The sequence below is a fragment of the Sminthopsis crassicaudata genome, chromosome 3 (genome assembly GCF_048593235.1).
Source record: "Sminthopsis crassicaudata isolate SCR6 chromosome 3, ASM4859323v1, whole genome shotgun sequence".
NCBI lineage: Eukaryota > Metazoa > Chordata > Mammalia > Dasyuromorphia > Dasyuridae > Sminthopsis > Sminthopsis crassicaudata.
In genome coordinates, this window is record NC_133619.1 from 596,757,726 (window position 1) to 596,777,934 (window position 20,209).

The window sequence follows — 20,209 nt, forward strand, 5'->3', positions numbered from 1 at the left end:
GAAGGATACGCGGCCGGGCTGTCTGCGCGCCTGGCTTGACGTGTGTGAACGTCTAGGAGTGGGACTGCATTTGTCTATGTATGTATCTGGGCGCTACGTGTGTCCCCGTGCCTTTGTGACTATATGCTTCTGGGAGTCCGTTTATCTCAGTATCTTTGTGACTTTGGGAGCGGGTGCCTGTGTGGCCGGGGGTGCGCCCGCGTCCGGGAGCGTGTGTGTGTCTGTGTGTACGTCTGTGTCGCCGTGTGTGTCCAGGTGTTTCCCCATGGAAACGAGGCGGCTCTCGCTCCCTGCAAGCTCCGGCGGCAGCGGCAGCGGGAGCCCCAGCCTTGCTCCCGGCGGGGGGAAGCTCCCGGCGGCAGCCTCCTCCGCCTCTTCTCCGACATGCCCATTGTCCCTATCCCTGTCCCGGTCCCGGAGCAGCTGGGCGCGCCCGCTCCAACACACAGGGCATCCCGCCTCACCTCGCCCGCCTCTCGGCTCTGGCATCCCCTCCGGTGCCGTAGGGCTGTGTCGGGCTCTGCCCTCTCTTCCCTTTCCTTCCCCGCTTTCCTCTCCCCTCTCGTACAGCTCCCAGAGCCGCTCCGTCCGCCCGGGGCCACTCTGGCTCCTGACCAAAGCCCCCCGCCCCTCCCCCGGCCGGGGGTGCCCCCGCTCTCTCTCCCTGGACCGGGTTCCCCCGGGCTGCCCGTGCCCCATCGCAATCGCGGCCCCGCGGCGCCTCCCTCACCTGACAGCGGCGCGCTGGCTGCTCCAGCCGGGGCTGGCGGCTGTTCTGGCCTGGCCTGTCCCGTCCGCCCGTCCGGGTCCGGATCCCCGCCGGTGCGCCCGAGCCGCTGGGAGAGCGCAGAGTCGGAGCCGGAGCCCGAGGCGCACTCGGATCAGGAGCTGGGGGCCAGCGCCACGCACCAGGGCGCTAGCTGCTCCCGGGGCCGGCCCGGGGCCGAAGCAGTTAATTGGAAGCTCCTTATTTGGGCAGTGATGTAAAGGGAAGTCGTTTAGCCGGGGCCACCCACTTCTTTCCATTCACTACACATTGTTTCCTGTTGTCAGGCAGCTGCGGGCGGCGCTCGGCCCCGGCGAGGGAATCCTTCAGCCCTTGGCTGCCTCTCAAGCATTGCACAAGGATGTGCCTGCCGCCCTCCCGAGCCAGCCCCGCTCCAAGAGAGCGAGGAGGGAGCGCCCGGCTCCAGCGCCTCCCGCCGCCGCCACCAGCCTCACTGGTGCTGGCCCCAGGAGCTCCCAGCCCCGGCTCCTCCCTCTCTCGTCCTCCTCTGTCCTCCTCCTCCTCTTCCCCAGGCTCTTCCCCCCCTTCTGCCTTCCTCCCCCTCTCCCTCCTCCTCTCTCTTCTTCCTCCACCTTCCTCCTCCTCCTCCCTGCCTTCTTCCCCCCTCCCCCATCTTCCTCCTCTTTCCTAGCCTCTTCTTCCTCTTCTCCTCCTCCTCTATCTTCCTCCCTCCTCCTCCCTGACCTCTTTCCTCTTTTCCTCCCTTCTCTCTTCTCTTTCCCCTCCGGTTCTTCTTCATCCTCCCCACCCCATCTTCTTACTCCCTTTTCCCACCCGTTTTTCTCCTCTAGGTCCCCCTGCACAACCACGGGGACCGGGTGCCCGGGTCACCGCTGGGTCAGCGCTCTGCAGGAGGGGGGACAGAAAGGGAGAGCGAGAGAGGGAGGGGTCTCCTTGTCTGGGGAATCCCTGCGTGGGAATTATACCCCCCCCTCCAGTCTGTCTCCTTCCAGGCAAACACCGGGAACTGGGGGGAGGGGGAGACTCCAGAGTAAGGAAGAGAGGGGAGGGGGCCAGGCCCGAGCGGGCCGGCGGGAGGCCGCGGCTGAGCTTGTGTGCTCCTTCCGCTCCCCCAGTGACAGGCGGTGTCAGTCTGTGCTCCTGGGCAGCTGCACCCCTCCCTCCCGGCCTCCCTCACCCCACCCCACCCCTCCTCCAGGATCATTTCCTCCGGGAGGGAAGGGCGGGGGGAAGAGGAAGGTCTGAAAGGCAGCAGCTGATGCTTCTGTCTTACCTCGAGCAGCCCCCGCTGGAAAGGGCTGAAAGTCCTGCCCTAGTCCCAGCCCGTCTGACCAGTCAGCTGGAGCGCTCGTCCTGAATTGGCCGCCCGGCAATTAGGATTCCTGGGGTTGGACCTGTATAATTCAGCTTCCCCTCACCTTCCCGAAATTTTCTTCTCTCCATCTGTCTGCCACACAGAATTTCCTAGCTGAATGGATGGGACCTCTGATCCTTTCTCTTTAAAGATGGAGAAACTGAGGTTCAAATAGCAGAGACTGATTTGCAGGGTCATTCTTGGACCCGGAATTTGTCTTCATTTCTCTGGCATTTCTTTCCTCCTCTCTTCCACATTCCATCCCCTCTTGCACCTCCTTGGGGGTTTTGCTGCTTCACTCAGCCCCTGAAAAGGGGAACGGCATAGAGGGCAGAGCACTGAATTTGAAATCAGAGGGCCTGAATTTGAACCCCAGCAAGCACGATCCAGGAGCTTGGGTTAATCCTCACCTTCCCTGCCCCTCAGTTTCCTCATCTTTAAATGGGGTAGTCGGTGGCCTCGGAGGTCCCTTTCAGATCCAGATGTGTCAGCTCAGCCTCCCAAGTCACTGACTCCAAGCCCAATGCTCCTTTGAAGTTCTTCCCTCCCCTTCTACTGCTGATGCTGTCCCAGCTGGCAGGATCCTCTCCCTAGAGTCCATGAATAAGCTCCTTGTGGCACACAGCCTCCAGCGAGCCCTTCAGGATATCCTGGGGCAGAAACTAAGGGCAGCCTGCTGGGAGAGACTCTGGATGAACTGGGCAGGGCTCCATAGTACTCAGCTTCCTGGATCCCTGACCAGGAGAGGAGTCTTTACACCCCCAAGATCTTTCCAAAAGGTGATGTTTGCTAGAAACTCGGTGGGGCTCATTACCCTCATGGCATGAATCACTTCTGAATCTTGAACTTGGATGTGCAGAACAGTGGGGAAAATGGGAGTGTGGGCCATAGAAGGGACCCAAAGGAGCCAGCAAGCCAAGATATACCAGTATTCGAAATTCAATAATACTTAAGGGAGCCTAGGGCTAGAAGGAACATTTGGAACTATATAGTCATTTTACAGATGAGAAAACTGAGGCTCAGAAATGCAAAGTGACTTAACCCAGAGCCCAGATTGGAGTATAGGTACTCCACTACCAGATCTACATTTCTCCCCACAGATAACAAAGTTGCACAGAGCACCCCAATAAGGAAACCGCCTCTCTACCAAGGCAAATCAATCAACATTCATGATGTACATGGCAGAGAGTCTTAATCTAAGACCTGTAAACATCCTCCCTCACACTTCACTAAGGTCTGTGAGGTTTTGGGGGTCCATGAAATTGGATGGGAAAAAATGTTAATTTCAATATAATTGAAATATAAGCAATATAATCCTTTTGTGATCCCATGTGTTTTAGTTCATGCATTTAAAAATATACTTCTAAGGAAGGATCCATAGGCTTCATTGGTTGGTTGTTGTCCTTCGTTCTTGAAGAGGACCAAAATGACATGATTATTAGAGTCAAGTTACAGGGTGTTTGACTGTGGCTGATCAGACCAATATGAGAGGGGAATGCTCTGCCACAGCCTGGACACAAATAGTCCCTGTGAACATTTGGGGTGGCTTCTTTAATTTTGCACATTTTGTGTTTCTTCTGGGCTAATTCAATTTGGCTTTGCTCTTAGAACACAGCACCTTCTTTGATGAGGGCACGCCATGCTGGGTGGCCTTGTGCCAGTATCTCCCAGTCACACAATTGATTCTAAAGTTCTTAAGAAAGACCTTGAGAGTGTCCTCGTATCACTTTTTTTCAACTAGATCTGGCCAAAGCGGTACATGATACTGGAACAGTTAAGAACCTTTGGCTTATGAGACTTCTTGGAGACCATGGGAAATTATGAGATTTTCCTAACCAGTATGTACCAAAAGCAAGACTTGAACCCATGTCTCCCATGCTGTCTCATCATCATTCCCATCTCTCTAAGATAGCTTTCAGATACAGTACAAACATTATCCCCATTTTACAGATGGAGCTCAAACACATCAAGTAACTTGCTCAGATTCACCCAACTAGTAAACATCAGAGTTAGGATCCAAAACCATGTCTCCTAATTCCAAGCCCTTAAGTACAATACTCTTCCCAACACAGCTTGCCGTATCTTATATAGGGCATGGAAATCAAGGATGTTAGGACAGAGAGGTATTAAAAGACTGCACAAGTCAACATCTCTCCCTGAGAGGCTCTTAGATAGCCTCAAAAGCCAGGGAAGAGAGGAGGAAATGATGACAGGGCAAAGACAGCCTCAGAATAAAGCCACAGTCGTATTCATCCAATCCGATGGGCTTTCCAAGAGGAGAGAGAGAGAGAGAGAGAGAGAGAGAGAGAGAGAGAGAGAGAGAGAGAGAGAGAGAGAGAGACAGAGAAAGAGAGAGAGAGAGAGGAGAGAGTTTTTTCTTTGGGTAAAAAAAAAAAAAAAAGCCCTTTGCTCTCTAATAAAAGGCAAACACAAAATGAGCTAAATCAGGACACTGCCCTGGAGTGACATAGAGAAAATCACTACCACAGCAGGGATGGTGGCAGAACCCTGAACTTCCGGGCCTTTGCCCAAAGGTCTCAGAGCAAACCTAGGAAGCCTTCTGCCCTACCCAGAACCTTCCTGGTTCTGCCAGAGGCTGCCTTGAAGAAATAGATCACAATTAATGGATTAGGCTGGCAAACTATTATGATCTCCATTTTACAAATGAGGAAACTGAGGTGAAGAAGGGCTAATTGACTTATTTGAGTTCATAGGATCAAAGCTTTGGAGAGACTTGATAAGAATAATCCAATCCTATATCATGTGTCACTTGTCCAGGGTCTTTGGATCATTCAGAGGTGGAAGGCACAGTAGAAATGATCTCATTACAGATCTTGAGCTGGAGAGACTCTCATCCACCCACCCCCCTGTAATCCATTTTATGGATAAAGAAATAAAGGCCAGAAGTTAAATGATTTGCCCCAGTGTCACAGAGTCAGCAAGTGCCTGAGGCCATATATAAACTTAGTTTCTCTTATTCCAAACTCAGCCTTCCCCTCCAACACCACCACCACCCCCTCTCACCATGCTGAAGTTAGAAAGTATCTTGGGCAGGATTTCAAATCAAGTCTGTGATTCCAAGACCAGTCAGTATTCTATATAATGAGATGCTTCCAAAAGTACTCTCCAGCCTTCTGGAGAGTGAACGCGTATTAAGTCCTTGTCTACGAGAGACCTGACAATCTCCAGGTTCCAATTTATCCAAGTTCTGTGGCATTGGGCAAACTACCTTTCCTTCCTGGGTCTCAGCCTCCTCATCTGTAAAATGGGAACATAAGGCTCTTTTGTTCTAGAGAAAAATCTTGCTGTTGCTACTGTTAGTGTGTTGATTTACAGTTCAGCAAATCTGCAATTTTCCCACATTTTGTTGGCAGCGAAAATGTTTTGCGTGGTTTCCAAAGTTTGGCACAGGCTACATTGAAAGAAACACTGAAATTCTCTAAGGAGCTAGTATTAGCCAGGGCTGAACTTCCACAGCTTTCCTATCAGGTCAGTAGAAGCAGAAACCTGATAGCATTTCCTAGGGTCATAGGACTCTATGGAAGAAACAATCTAGTCCAGGGGAATAATAGAAAGACACTGAATTGTTCAAGGTCACACAGTATTAAAAGTTGGATTTCAACCCAAAGTCCTCTGCCTCCAAAGCCTGGGTTCTTAGGTAAAGGATAAACAGGATGAATGAAATGGACCTACCAAAATAGGCAATGGTGCTCACTGAAAGGTAAACTCCCCCCGGGCATTCTGAGGACCTAGGATAGTGCATATAGTATATGATTAATGAATGCTGTAGAATAAACAAATGAAATGTATCTTGAAAGAGAGAATCAAATAGTGATATGTATGGATAGTGGAAAGAGCTCTGGACTTTGGGAGTCAGAAAACCTGGAAACTGAAGGCTAGAGACTTGGCCACATTCACCCAGGGAGTGACAGAATCAGGACTTAAATACAGGTCCCCTGACTCTACATTTTATGCTCGTTCTACCTTGCTAGTTTGAGAAGCACATAGGAATAATTTCATTGCCATACATCTGGAGAAAGTTGTACAGTTTTCAAAGTGCTTTCATATACACTTATAATTTCCAAGTAACTCTGAAATGTAAGCAGGGCATGTATTATTGTAGTATTTCTATTCTGTAGATAGTCCAGGAGACTGGGCCCCAGAGAGATGAGTGCCTTAAAACTAAACAGCTAGGGCGTTAGATAGCACAGCAGACAGAGGAGGACCTGAGTTCAAATTGGGCCTCAGACACTTACTAGCTGTGTGTCCCTGGACAAGCCACTTAACCCTAACTGCCTCAAAAAAAAAATAATAATAATAAATAAAAAAATAAAAAATAATAATTAAACAGCTAACAGATGATGGAGTCAAAACTAAAATCCAAATCTGCCTCCCAATGACTAGACCATTCTACACTAGAGTGAGACTGTGCAATTCAACCAACCAATAAACATTTATTAAGTGCCTATCATGTGCTTATAGGGGGGCAGGTAGGTGGTACAGTGGATTGAATGCAGGCTTCCTGAGTTCAAATCTGGCCTCAGACACTACTTGTGTGACCTCAGGGAAGACACTTAACCCTGTAGGATTTGGTAAAATGAGCTTGACTAGGAAATGGCAAACCATATCAGTATCTCTATGAAGAAAACCCTAAATGGGGTCATGAAGAGTTGGACAAGACTGAAAAATGATTAAAACAATTGAAATATGTGTTAGGCATTGTGCTAAGCTTCAGAGCTACCAAAAAAAAAAAAAAAAAAAAAAAAAAAAAAGGCAAAAGATAGCCCTCCTCCTCAAAGAGCTTTATAATCAAATGAGGAAGAAAACATGTAAACAAGTTTGTAAACATATCATCAATAGCCCAAGATCATACAAGCAAGAGGATGAGAAAATTATCAATGGAAAGAATTATAACAGAAGACACACACATGGTTCTACTCTCACCTTCTGCCAATTCATCTTGAGTTGTAAAAATCATCTTTCTGACCTACGAGTCTGACCTTGTGAAAACTTTAATGGTAACCTGTGCTCTCTAGGACAAAATACAAACTCCTTGACCTAGCACTCAAGAATCTCTACATTGTGACTCCAACTCTACCATAGCCAACTGAAACACTCCCATGTAAACTGGAGTAGGTCTTCTCATTTCTCCCTGGCTCTCCCTCAGAGTCTAGAGTCAGGTATCTTGATCCCCAACCTAAGTTTCATTCTGTTCTGGGGCTGTTTCTCCTGGGAACCATGGGATAAAAATGAGCACATTCACCATGATCAAAAAGGAATGGAGACAAAGGATATCTTTTCCCCCCCCTTTTCTGGGGTTGAGTCGCCCTAGTTACACCTTAGTTTTCAAGAACTTTTGTGGGTTTCAAAATAGTCATCAAAGGCTCTGGAAGGGGAAACAAGAACAGAAATGAAAGAAAGTCGCTCAAGATCATACAAGCAAGAGGATGAGACAAGTATCAGCGGAAAGAATCACAACAGAAGACATGTGGATGGTTCTACTGTCACCTTCCTCCTTCATCCTTCATCCAACTATTAAAGAGCATCTTTCTGATTACAGGCCTGACCTTGTAGCTTCCCTAGTAACACTGTTAATGGAAACATGTGCCCTCTAGGATAAAATACAAACTTCTTGACTTAGCATTCAGGAATCTCTACATGGTGGCTCCAGCTCCACCTTTGTACCTCATAGACAACTGAAATATTCACATGATTGGTCTCCTATTTCAACCTCTTCTTCACCCAACTGTCAAATGAATTTTCATAAAATGAACGTCTGACCATAGCATTCCCCTATTCAATAAACTCCAATGGTTCTCTATAACTGCCAGAATCAAATAAAAAATCTTCTGTTTGGGTTTTAAGATCTTTCATACTTGACTCGTTCCTACTTTCCCAGTCTTCTCAGACCTTATTGTTTTCTATTCTGAAATCTAGTAACAACTGATCCCCTACCTTGCTATCCCTTACACATGACCCTCCAATTTCTGACGAGGGGCATTTTCAATTCCTCCATGGTGGAATTCTTTCCTTCCTCATCTCTGTATCTGGGTCTCCTTGGGTTCCCCAGAAACTTCTCCCAATTCTCCTTAAGTCTAGAGCCTGTTCCTCAGAGAAGAAACACTTATTTGTACATAGCTATTTGTATTTACCTCCCCCCTACACACCCATGGTAAGCTTTTTGAGGGCTGAGACTTGTTGACTAAGTGCTATCCTGACCTTAAGGGCATGATAATGTGGTGCTATATGTATCACTTTTATGCTTGTATCTCCAGTGCCTAGTATAGAGCCTGGCAAAAATTCCTCACTTAAAAAAAATATTTCTGAATGATTTTGCCTCCGTTGATTTACATCTTTGTAGGCTAGCTGCCCAGCATGATGCTTTGTAACCCAGTAGTGACTTAAATAAATACCTGTTTAATTCAATTTTCCAAAGGCTCAGAGATGGGAGAGAAAAATAAACTTATGGATCTAGACCGGGAAAGTATCTTAGAGACTATTAAGACTAATTCTTTCATTTTTAAATTGTGGAACTGAAGTCCAGAGAAGGTAAGTCACAAGTCACCTGCCCAGGTCAAAGCAAAGTTTGCTTTAGAAGTAGGTTCAGACTTGGAGTTCCTGACACTGAGAAAGTCCAGCCATACATCTCAAGTTTCCAAAAGGGGATGGGTACTTCTAGCAAGCATAGAGGAAAGAAGATGTGGACAATTCAGCCATCACTGCCTGTGGTCTTCCTGATCCTTCCCTCCTCCTATGGGGAAGAACACTAGGGTTTCCCTTCCCAGCCCCTGGTGACCGCTCTGGATAAACAGAGTCCCAGGGCACCAGGGGCCCAAAGCCCTCACTTTCTGGATTGTAATTGGACAAGTTTTGCTTTTAAACTATAAAACAACAGCCGAGGGTAACATTAAATACCCAGCACGGGTAAAAGAAGCGGTTATTGATTCCTTTAGAATACCAAGCAGTTAACATGGGCCTGTAGGGAGAGGCAGGGCCAATAGCCCAGAAAGCAAATACTTGGATGAGAGTCAGCTGGGTGGGTGTGAGTGAACAAGGCAGTGTCCAACCCCACTGACATCTGAGTCTCTGAGGCCGCTTCCAGATTCTATCAATCAATCGACAAACAAGCATCTATTAAGTATTGACTGTGGGTCAGGCACTGTGCTAGGCACTAGTGATTCAAAGATACAAATTCCAGACAGTTCTTGCCCTCGTGAAGCTCACATTTATATTCATTGACAAGTATAATTCAAAATATATACCATTTAATTTCAAGAGGAAGAGAGCACTCAGGAGTTGGGGAGGGAAGGAAAGAGCAGGGCAACAATCAGGAGAGCAGTTGAACTATAAATGGAAGGAAGTGGGGGATTCTGAGGGGCAGACATCAGGAGGGAATGCGCTCTGGACAAGGAATACAAATTAGATGAAGGTGGGCAAAGGCAACATGGAAACAGGCCCTGTTCTCAAAGAGATCACATTCCATCAGGGTACCCAACGTTCAGCTTGTTTGTTCAGTTGATACAAGTCAATAAGTCCTGAGCTGTAATTTAGCCTCAACCCCTTACTAGTGTATGATCCTGGGTAAGTCACATAACCTCATTTAACCTCATATTCCTTATCTGTAAAATGATGATAATAATAGCACTCATCTTACTTGTTATGGAGATCAAATCTGATAATATAAATCCTTTGCAAACCTTAGACCTATAAATGCTAGCTGTTATGTGCACATAGAAGGAAAGAGAAAGGGAAAGAACAAAGGGAAGGGAGGAGGAAGGAAAAGAAGAAGCATTATATAGCATTGACTATATACTTCATCTCTCTCAGGTTCAGTTTCCTCATCTGCAAAATGGGGATACTAATAATACCAACTCACGGGGTTTTTATGAGAATCCAGTGAGATGTTTGCAGGGCATACTGCAGAACTGAAAGTACCCCAGTTTAAGCCTTCCACATCTGGGGATTGAGCCACAGTGCCCCCATTGATCTAGAAAATCTGAATAAAATTGTTTGGCCCTCCCTTCATACCAAAAAAGAAGCCTGATTTTTTTTTAAATAATGTATTTACAGTACCTTATTGTAAAATCTGGGTTAAGTATTTGGTCATAGGCTCTATGTCAACTGCTGGCTTTTGCCTGCTGACTGTGGCTTCCGTAGAATTCCCCCAAAATTCCCATTTAATTTCTTATGCCAATCCATGATATATCAAAACTGTGATGGAGAAAGTCAGCTTGTGGAAAGGATAACTGTATACAAAGGGTAGCTATTATTATATTCTTAATGTATCAATAATACCAATATATTAATTAATATTTTGATTATCAAGGTTACCTCCTCTATGCAGAGCAAACTACTGTTTTCAAAGTGCTTTCACATCCATCACACCAATCAGATCCCTTTGAGTGGAAAGGAGCCAGGATATGGATGATTTTCCACAACGGAGAGCTAAGATTCCACTTGCCAGTTGGGTAATTATGGACAAGTTACAGTCTCTGAGGAGCTGACAGCTAGCTCGGGGTCATCCGGTCCATCCCAGACCTGAATGAGGATACCTTCTAGAACCTCCTGGGACAAATGGTCATTCAGCCTCTACTAGAAGACCTTCAGGAACGATGGAGCCACTCCCTCGCTGGTGCAGCCCATTGCATTTTTGGACGGTGACAATGGCTAGGAAGTTTTTGCTTAGATCAAGTCTGGCTCTGCCTCCATTATCCCTGCCCCCAGGTCCTCTCCCTGCCCAGAAATTAAGCAAAATAAATCTAATCCTTGCCCCATCTTAGCCCTATAGGATTACAAGCTGAAGGGCTGAGAAAGACCTTGCAAATCATCTCACTCTAGCCCATAATTTTTTTTTTTTTTTTTTTTTTTAAAGATGAGGAAACAGAATCCAAGACTTACCTGAAGTCCCTTACATATACTTTGGGTATTTTGTTCCCCAGTGACAGGCTTTGTCCCACACACTTGGAATCAAGAGGACCTAAGTTCAAATCTGGTCTTGCACACTAGCTGTGTGACCTTGGGCACGTGATTTTATCTCAATTTACCTTGGTTTCTCCAAATGTAAAATGGGGCCAATAATTGCACTTACCTCCAGGGATTTTATGAGGATCAAATGAGACAATAAATGCCTGACACGAAGTAGGCAGTTTTGAGTGCTATTATCATCCCTATCACCTCTACCTCCTTGAGGTAGGTTTGAACCACATTTTAGGATTCTAGTTCCAAGTGTTCTTTCACAATACTGTAGCACCCATTCCATGAAAAATAGCTATCATGACCTCTCCCCCACCTCCCTGTCTTCTCTGCCTAAACATCCCCAATTCTTTCAAACAATATGTATATGCCATAGACTAGGGGTGCCATACCTCCAATTTGTTAGTACCCTTCCTAACTGAACTAAGCGTATTGCCTAGGTCTGACCAGGGCTGTTATTTAAACTGGACTAAGCACTAGACTGTTATAAACAGTGACTAAGATGGCACTAGGCTATTATTTTCTTGTCCCACTTTATTGACTTATAGTGAGTTTACAATCCACTAAGAGTCCTAGAGTCTTTTCATCCAATTGTTCTCTAGTCACTCTTCCCCCATTCTGTATTCATACAAGATCTTTTCCCTTTATGAGACTCAGTTTCCTCTTCTGTAAAACAGAAATCATACTAATTTCTCCCTCCCTTCCTCAAGGTGTTTGGAAGATCACCACATTTCTGAAAGGGTTTTGGAAGCCATGGGATGGGCAGAGTACAGGTGAAAGATGGAGACAGTGTCACTGTTTTTAATCTCCTTCCCTCTTTCCCTGATCTTTCCCCCATAGCTGGGCCTAGAGAGGTTATGACCCTGGCTTGGCTAAGAAGGCTTACTGTCCATTAACAGATGTAAGGAGAAGATAAACTAAAACATCCTTAATGTAAGTAACTGGCACTAGGAAGCAACAGACTAATTTTAGATTTAGCATCTGCTGCTCAGTATCAAAGATGCAAGTCTGTTTTCGGTTGCCAAAAAAGACAAATCATGTTCCCTCTGAACAGATGCTCTCAGCTCCCAAACCTGAGCTGGCCAACGTCTCCCCACCACCAGGGCTGTCCAGCAAATGTAGGCCCAGGGAAAAGCAGAATGAGAGGGCCCATGCTTTGGGATTCACCTTGGTCTTGCAAAGAAAAGAATGAATGAGTGAGTAAATGAATGAAAAAGCACTAAATGTTTATTATGTGCTAAATAGAAGCTAGATACTCCCTGCTCTTATGGGGTTCATACTCTAAGTAGAGGAAGCAACATACAAAAGAAAGTTCAACTTCAGAGAGAATGAAAAAACCCAGAAGTTCTAAATGGGTAGTAGTGGGGCAGATAATGTCTGACTCATTGTAACCCCATTTGGGGTTTTCTTGGCTAAGATACTGGAGAGTTTAGCTATTTCCTTTTCCAGCTCAGTTGACAGATGAGGAAACTGAGAGAAACAGGGTTAAATGACTTGACCAGGATCACCCAGCTAATTATGTGAAGCTGGATCAAACTGACTCCAGACCCACTGCTCTATCCACTGCACAACCCAGTTGTTCCTAGCTGCCACACTGCTATCTAGATGTCTTAATGGCACCTAGCTGCCCAGATGGCAAGACCCAAAGGTTGTTTATATCAGTAGCAGGTGATTATACTGGAAGGTGTCAGGGCATAAGAACAAAACAGATAGGAAGGTCTGGTGGTCCTCCATCTTATCCAAGCTACCTGCATAGACAAACAACCTGGATGGGTTTTGATTGGGAGTGGGGAAAAGGCAAGAGGGAGGGTACCGGTAGTGGGAGCTGGTCTTTCTGCCAACTGGCCACTATCATCTTTTATGTGTGAAATCTGAAAGGTCAACTGCTAGATTGTAATGTCTAATCCTTGTTCAGTCACTAACTGGCTAAGTGACTTTGGACTACTCACCTGGCCACTATGTGCTTCAAGTTATCTCTAAAATACAATTTAAAAAAAAATTATTCGAATTCAATGGTTTAGGGCAAGGGTGTCAAACACATAGTTCAGGGAGCTAGAACACTCCCCAGTACATCCAGATCCAGATGAAAATGGGAATAATAGGACAAAAGAAGTAAAAATACAATAAAACATAGATAACCTCACATTTTAAAACTATGTCAATAAGTCACCTGCAGGGATCTTTATGTACAGATTAGTGCTGTCTCCTCACCCTACTCCACCCTTTCCTATTTGAGTTAGACACCACCAGTACAGGAAAATTCCTACATACAAACTCTTTCACAGTCCCCTTCCTTTAACAGCTCTGCAACTTAAGTCTTTTTTTCCTTGCTGAGGCAATTGGGTTAAGTGACTAGCCCAGGACCACACAGCTAGGAAGTGCTAAGTGTCTGAGGGCAGATTTGAACTCAGGTGGTCCTGACTTCAGGGCTGGTGTTCTATCTACTGTGCCACCCAGCTGCCCCATAACTTAGTCTTAAAGAGCTATCTTGGATATTGTGAGTTGGGGATTTGCTCAAGGTCACACAGCCAGATTATGTCAGAGGTAAATCTTAAACCAGGTACACTATCACCATTATCATGATGATGCTGATGATGAGTCACAGGTGTGGACACGCTTTAAAGTTTACAAACTACCTTTATCTGAACATTTCCTCAGAACAATGCTAAATGGTGAGGAAAGTGGTACAAAATTTATCATTCTCCATTCACAAAGAGAAAAAAAAATGATGCTCAGAGAGAAAAAAAGGACTCAAATTTTGGTTCAATGTCAAAAGTCAGGATTGGAAGAGGGATTCAAACACAAACCTCCTCATCTTAAGAGCTCTATCCTTCTATCCACTATATTGTTTCCTTAGTAATATCTGCTCTGTCTGCCTCTCAGGGTTGCTGAGAGATTACAAGGAAATAAAGAGGAAAAGGGATGTGGATTCTGCACCAGAGCTGAATTTCTTTTCACCAGGGACTGAGACTTGTAGAGGAGAGAGTTTAATTACTTGAGTGGAATGTGTGAGGAGGTGTTTTCCTGACTTTCCATATGATGTCTTAGCTGCTCTCTCAATCTAAAATTTCCCTCAGTATCTGGGGCCTCTTTAACCTCCAACTACCTCTGCAGCCTTCTCATTTCGGAATATTTCTCGGTTAGACCAGCCCCTTTTTTCATTCTCCTGTGGAAAGGCCCAGGATCGTCAGCCTTCATTTCCCCTCCTGGCTCTGATTCTGACTTAAGCCCTTAGACTCAGTACTTCATTACCCACCCACCCTACTCCCTTTAACTCCCTTTTATATGTGGTCTTCTCCCCTTAGAAGGTAAGATTCTTGAGGACATCAAGTACCTTTGTTTTGTTATTGTTGTTGTTTGTTTATATTTTTCTCTAGTACTTAGAGTATTAGGTCCTCTCCTCCCTTTTCTACCCTTCCCCTCCCCCTTCCTTTCTCTTATCCTCCTTCTCTTTCTTCCTCTCCTCCCCTCCTCTCTTCTTTCTTCTCTTTTCTTTCCCCACAAATCATCTTGTATCTATTTTATATATAATAAAAATAATAATAAATAACAAGAATAAACAACTAATATTTGTATAGAGCTTACTATATACTAGGAACTCTGCTTAGCACTCTGTAACTATTATCTATCTTGATCCCCACAACAACTCTGGGAGATAAATGCTATCTTTATTCCTATTTTACAGATGAGGAAACGGAAACAAACCGTGTTTAAGCAATTGGCCCAGGGTCACATAGCTAGTAAGTGTCTTAAGCCCAGATTTGAACTCTGGTCTTCCTGATTCCAGGTCTGGCACTCCAGGCCAATAAATGTATGTGTATGTGCAATTGTATAATATCTGCCTACTGCAACCCACAGTGTGGAGAGTTGCTGATCCCCCTTGAAATTCAAGATAAAAGGGCCCTTTCCCTCCCTGATTCAGAGCAGCACAAATAGCCTGTTTTCCTCTCAGCTTATTGGGGGTGACAAAAAGCCTTTTGATTGACTGCTGAGATAGAACTAAGTGCTCCAAGAGATGAAACTCTCATTCTTTCTTCCCTTTGGTGGTGAGGAAGCAAGAATTGTTGTAAGCCTCTAATAGGGAGTTATGGAAGTGGCAGCAACCTGCAAAGTGCTGTCCATGGCCTAACGCCTCATCCCGTTGCCACATGGCTATGAACACGGTATCTTTGATTTTTCTGCTCCTGTCCCTACTACTCTTTCCTGATTTTAGGTGAATGTATATTAGATACTGATGGACCATGTTAACCTCAAAAGGTTGGAAAAGCCATGAGAGATGCAGTAACTAGAATCCAGGGTGGAGTGTGGTAGCAGTCACAGCTCCTGAGTCTAATAAAGAGCCCTGAAAAATGACCTACTTGACCCAGTGCCAGATGATCCAGCAGGGGGGACAGCATGTCTTATGTCTTGATTATGGTGGGGAGAATAGCAACTAATTTACATTTAAGTCCATTCTTCCATGGACTAAGGGCTATCCCCACCCTCACCTCTACTCCCCACCCTGCATTTGGGGTAATGGTGGATATTTTTGTACTTTTTTTCCCTACTATACATCTCTCACTAAACATCCCTTTGTAAAATCTAATTGATGGTAACTGGTTAATTGATATTGGGGAGATATCAACTCCTTAATTGATGATAATTGGTAATTAGGGATAGTCACTGCTTAATAAATGCTGTTGATCAGTTGAATGACAAAGACATAGACCCCGAGGACTCTTCTTTCACTGGGAGTGAGGGCCCTTCCCTCCCACAAATGGGTGGCGGCCTCAGACTTTGGTCTTTTCTTATGTAGAAAAATGATGGTGGCGGTGGGGAGAGACACGAGCCTCCTGGACCCTGCCTTCATGTGCTGGAGAAAGAAGGAGTTAAGTGTTTTTGTAAAGGGCTTTGCAAATATGCCTTACAAAACAACATTTGGCTGATTTAAGTGTTAAAGAATCAGAAACATATGGATTAAATGTCCCTGAAGTTACGTATGGCTTTAAAAATTAGAAGAAAATGTACTGGGAACACACACACACACACACATATCAAATCCACGGAGCCAAACCACACGGTAAGATAGATGTGTGGAGGCAGAAAGGGGTCCCTTACATGCTTCAGAGTCTCCTGATTCTGCCCTGTCCTCTCCTCCCCTTCTCTCCCACCGAGACCTAATCCTACACTCCCCACAGGCAAAGGGAACTCTGTCTGTTTCCCCCCAACCACTTTTTCTAAAAGAAGAGAGAAAGAAAGAAATTCCCAGGACAGTGGCGCTAACCACAGGGCAGTCAATGCCAAACAGCTGGGAGGAGGAGCAAATAGCTGGGAGAACTGACTGGCCAGATGGGTGGCCCCAGGTGGGGTGAAGCTGGGGATGCTAGTGTTGCCAAGGATGAAACTAAGGGCATTTTAAAAAAAATGAATGAGCGAATGAATGTATCCTCTTTCCTTGGGATGGGTTCTGAGTGGCAGGCCACCCCTTTTGATTGGTTTGATTTGAGGGTGGAGTGGAGGAGGGCTGATAAAATACTTTCCTTCCACCTGGCTCTAACAGCATGTTCCTTCCAAAATTAGGAGACAGGCTGCCTGAATACAAATCAGAGTAGTTTGTGGCTCCAAACCAAACATGAGCATGGTCTAGAGGCTCATTGTTAGTTTTACTATAGTCTCCGTGGGGTGGGGGTGGGGGTGGAGGAGTTGAGTTGTGAAAGTGAGAGGATGGCAGCGGATGCCCAGGGCCTTTAACAGGGCACCAATCTCTCCCACTCAGAAGGTGGAGCTTACAAAAACAGTGGCAGCTCAGGTTCCTAGGTCTGTGTTTACTAAACTGGTTCTCCTATGGTGACTGTAGAGCTGAGTGGGTTGATGGGAGGAAAAGCAGGAAATCCAGGTGAGAGGTCTTTTTTTTTTTTTTTTTTTTTTTTAAACCACAGTAAGCAACTTCCCTTCAGGGCCAGCACTGACTATGCAGATTTTCATTTTCTGAATGCCTGGGACCTAGCACGGTGCTTTTATGTAGAAGAGATATTTAATAATAAATGTTTGTTGAATTGAATTTGTCACGGAGCAGGGGGCCCTGGGGAGTACACCAGGTGGTTCTCCTAGTATGGCGGTTTTCCCTTGAGTTGTATGTGACACTGGGAGAGGCTTATTCATCACACGGTGCTGAGAGGTGCCCGAGTTTTAAACACTAAAGGACGGGAAAGAGATGACTGTCCCAATATTAGTGACAATTCTGTCCTAACTTGTTTTCTGAGGCCAGTGTTTCACACAAGCTAAGTCAATAGCCATGAGACTCCAACCATGACTTCAGGAATTCCCTCCTAAAATTTCCACTTCCATGCAAGCTATTGAAGAGGAAGTGGACAAGAGTGGGGAGGATTAGATTCACACAGAAGGAAGCTGTCAGGATATGAATCTTGGTTCTTACTGTCCTTGCCCCTCTCTGGAAATCCCTCCCATGGGTCAACAAGCTTAGGGCATGGAGGTCCCTGATGAAATACATATAAATTACTAGTTTGGAGGGTCCTGGTGACCTGTGAACACTTTAGTTTGAAGTGAATGATCAGATGAGATCAGTCAAATCCACCATCATCATAAAAAACAAAAAACAAAACAAAAAAAAACCCAGCAGCTCATGCTTATGATGATGATTTTTAATATTTTCTATAATATTAGTAATAATAAAAATTGCTAATTAATGTAGGGTGGTTAAAAAAAAAAGAATTGAACTAAAGAACTGGATTTAAATATTACTGTTACCATTTACAAAATGTGTGGTCCTGGACAAATCCTTTTGTGTCAGTGAACCTCAATTTCCTCATCTACAAAATGGGAAAAATAATACCTTAACTTCATCAAAAGGTTGTTGGGAGGGAAGTACCTTCTCCATCTTAAAGGCTTCGAAGAGGGGCAGCTAGCCAGTGCAGTGGCTAGAGCATTAGGACTGGGGTCAGGAGGACGGACCTGAGTGCAAATGTGGCCCCCATTAGCTATGTGACCCTGGGTGAGTCACTTCATACTGTTTGCCACATCTGAAAAATGGGAAAGCAAAGAGTAGAAAAGGAAGGGCCCTAGACATAGAATCCCAAGTCTTGAGTTTGAATCCTGCCTCGGGCACATCCTAATTGGATGATCAACCTCTCTGAGCTTCAGTCTCCTGGCTTCCAGTCCTTCCCCTCTCCAATTCATTCTCCACCCTGCTGGCCATGTCCCCGCCTCACTCAAGGAGCTTTTGAGGTTCTCAATTATTGCTTCTAGGAAAAAAGTACAGACTCCTCAGCTTGGCATTTAAAGGACCTTGCCATCTGATTGCACATTTATTTCATATTTCATGTTATCAACCTTTCCATGGCAACATTTCAGTCAAACTGGCTTACTGCTGTCCATCAAAACTGATATCCCCTTTCCTATTTTGAAGCCACATCCAGATCAGCATCCTTGCCTGGAGTCGTGCCTTCCTGGTCTGCTTTCTCACTTCCACGGACAGCCTTTCCCCATGCTCCAAGCCCACTGTTCTCTCCCTCCTTGTGTTATAGCCTATTTACTTCTCTGTGTACATGGCACAGATGCTCAGTAGAATCAATCAGCCAATCAGGGGAAATTTATCAAGTGCCTACCATGTGGCAGATCCTGTTCTAGGTGCTGGGATCACAAAAGAAAAAAGAAAATGAAAGTTCCTGTCTTCAAGGAGAAGGAATCGTCTTTTGTATCGTCCTGGTACCTCCTCATGTGTCTGTCCTGGCACTTAGTACTACAGATGATTTGTGAATGAACAAATGAAGGGGGTGGAGGGTGGGAAAGGAGGGTAATTATACTTGTATTTCCTATTGCTTATTGATGTAAAGAAATTACTTTCTAGACACTAGAAAGCCACACAGATGACAGCTGTAATGAGCTTAGATGTCATTGAAAATGATGAGTTTTGGGGGACAGAGATGGCAGAGGTTTCTTCTTCATGGGAACATTTTTAAGAACTGGGCTTAAAGCTAATAGAACTTTCTTTATTTTTATTATTATTTTGTTGAGGCAATTGGAGTTAAGTGACTTACCCACGGTCACATGGCCAGGAAGTGTTATGTGTTGCCCAGCTAATAGAACTTTCAATAGGGTAGTGTTGGTGAGAGATCTGTGACGTTCCTTTGTTATTCCGGTTGACTTCATCATGATGACCTGAGACTTTTGGGGAGGATTTTCTTACTCCTTTTGCAGCAAAAGGGTATAGGGCAAAGCCTGGGTAAAGGGGCAGAGTCAAGCCCAGGATAGCAATAAGAGATTCAGCCCACAGTCCTCGACTTACCAGGCAACAGTGATGGAGTCATTTTCCCCGTTAGGGCCTCCATTACCCCCTCTCTAAAATGGGGGGACTTGGACTAGAACAGAGATATCAAACGCATAGTCCTGACCCTATGCTGCCACCATTTTCTAAGTGTGGCCTGAGCCAGATTAAAACGTAATTAGGAAATTGTTAACAAAATAAAAATATAACAATAAAACATAAATACTATGAACATGTGGTTTTCTAAGTCACTATCCCTTTCACAAAAATCCTTGTATAATGTATGGGACTACCTGCCATCCAGGTGGGGGTGGGGCAAGAAGGGGATAATTTGGAACAGAAGGCTTTGCAAGGGTCATTGTTGAAAAAATTACCCATAAATATGTTTTGTAAATAAAAAGCTTTAATAAAATTTAATTTAAAAAATCCTTGTATTTATGATTTATGACCCCCATTTCTATTTGACATCACTAGTCTAGTTGTTTTCCAAGAGCCCTCTTCAAGTTAACATTTTAGGATTCCCAGTCTACAAGGTCAGGACAATGAGGAGGAAGGGAGGGGAAAGGCTGGTATATCTATGCCCGTCCAAGCTCAGGTCTGGCTATAGGGAAATGCCCACCTGGTGCCTGTTGATTATCAATGGAAAGAGTAGCAAAGGATCCTGCTTGCCTTCCTCAGCACACTCAGGAGATCTGGAGTGGGTCCTGATCCTGTTCTTGCTGGGCTAACAGCTCAGCCAGGAATCCCAAATCCCCATTCTCAAAGTGAGATCTGACGGACAGAGGCTGTTTCTATGTTTCTAATTCCACCCAGGGCCCCGTGCCCAGCGGATGGGCTGGGACTGGAGAAACACTCCATTCTGACCATGAAT

The 20,209-nt window shown here is 45.2% G+C and overlaps 1 protein-coding gene across 7 annotated transcripts in view; it reads right to left on the reverse strand.

Moving 5' to 3' along the window:
- HIVEP3 (HIVEP zinc finger 3) overlaps positions 1-20,209 on the reverse strand; it is a 617,086-nt gene that overhangs the window by 145,983 nt on the left and 450,894 nt on the right. Inside the window, exon 4 of one of the 7 annotated variants that reach the window (XM_074305466.1) lies at positions 5,796-5,851. The exons of 4 other annotated variants lie outside the window; for them this stretch is intronic. The gene's annotated coding sequence lies outside the window, so the exon portion shown is untranslated. Of the gene's footprint in view, positions 1-730; positions 1,189-5,795; positions 6,826-20,209 lie in introns of those variants that run through there. 2 more of the 7 variants (XM_074305467.1, XM_074305464.1) reach the window with 2 other exon arrangements.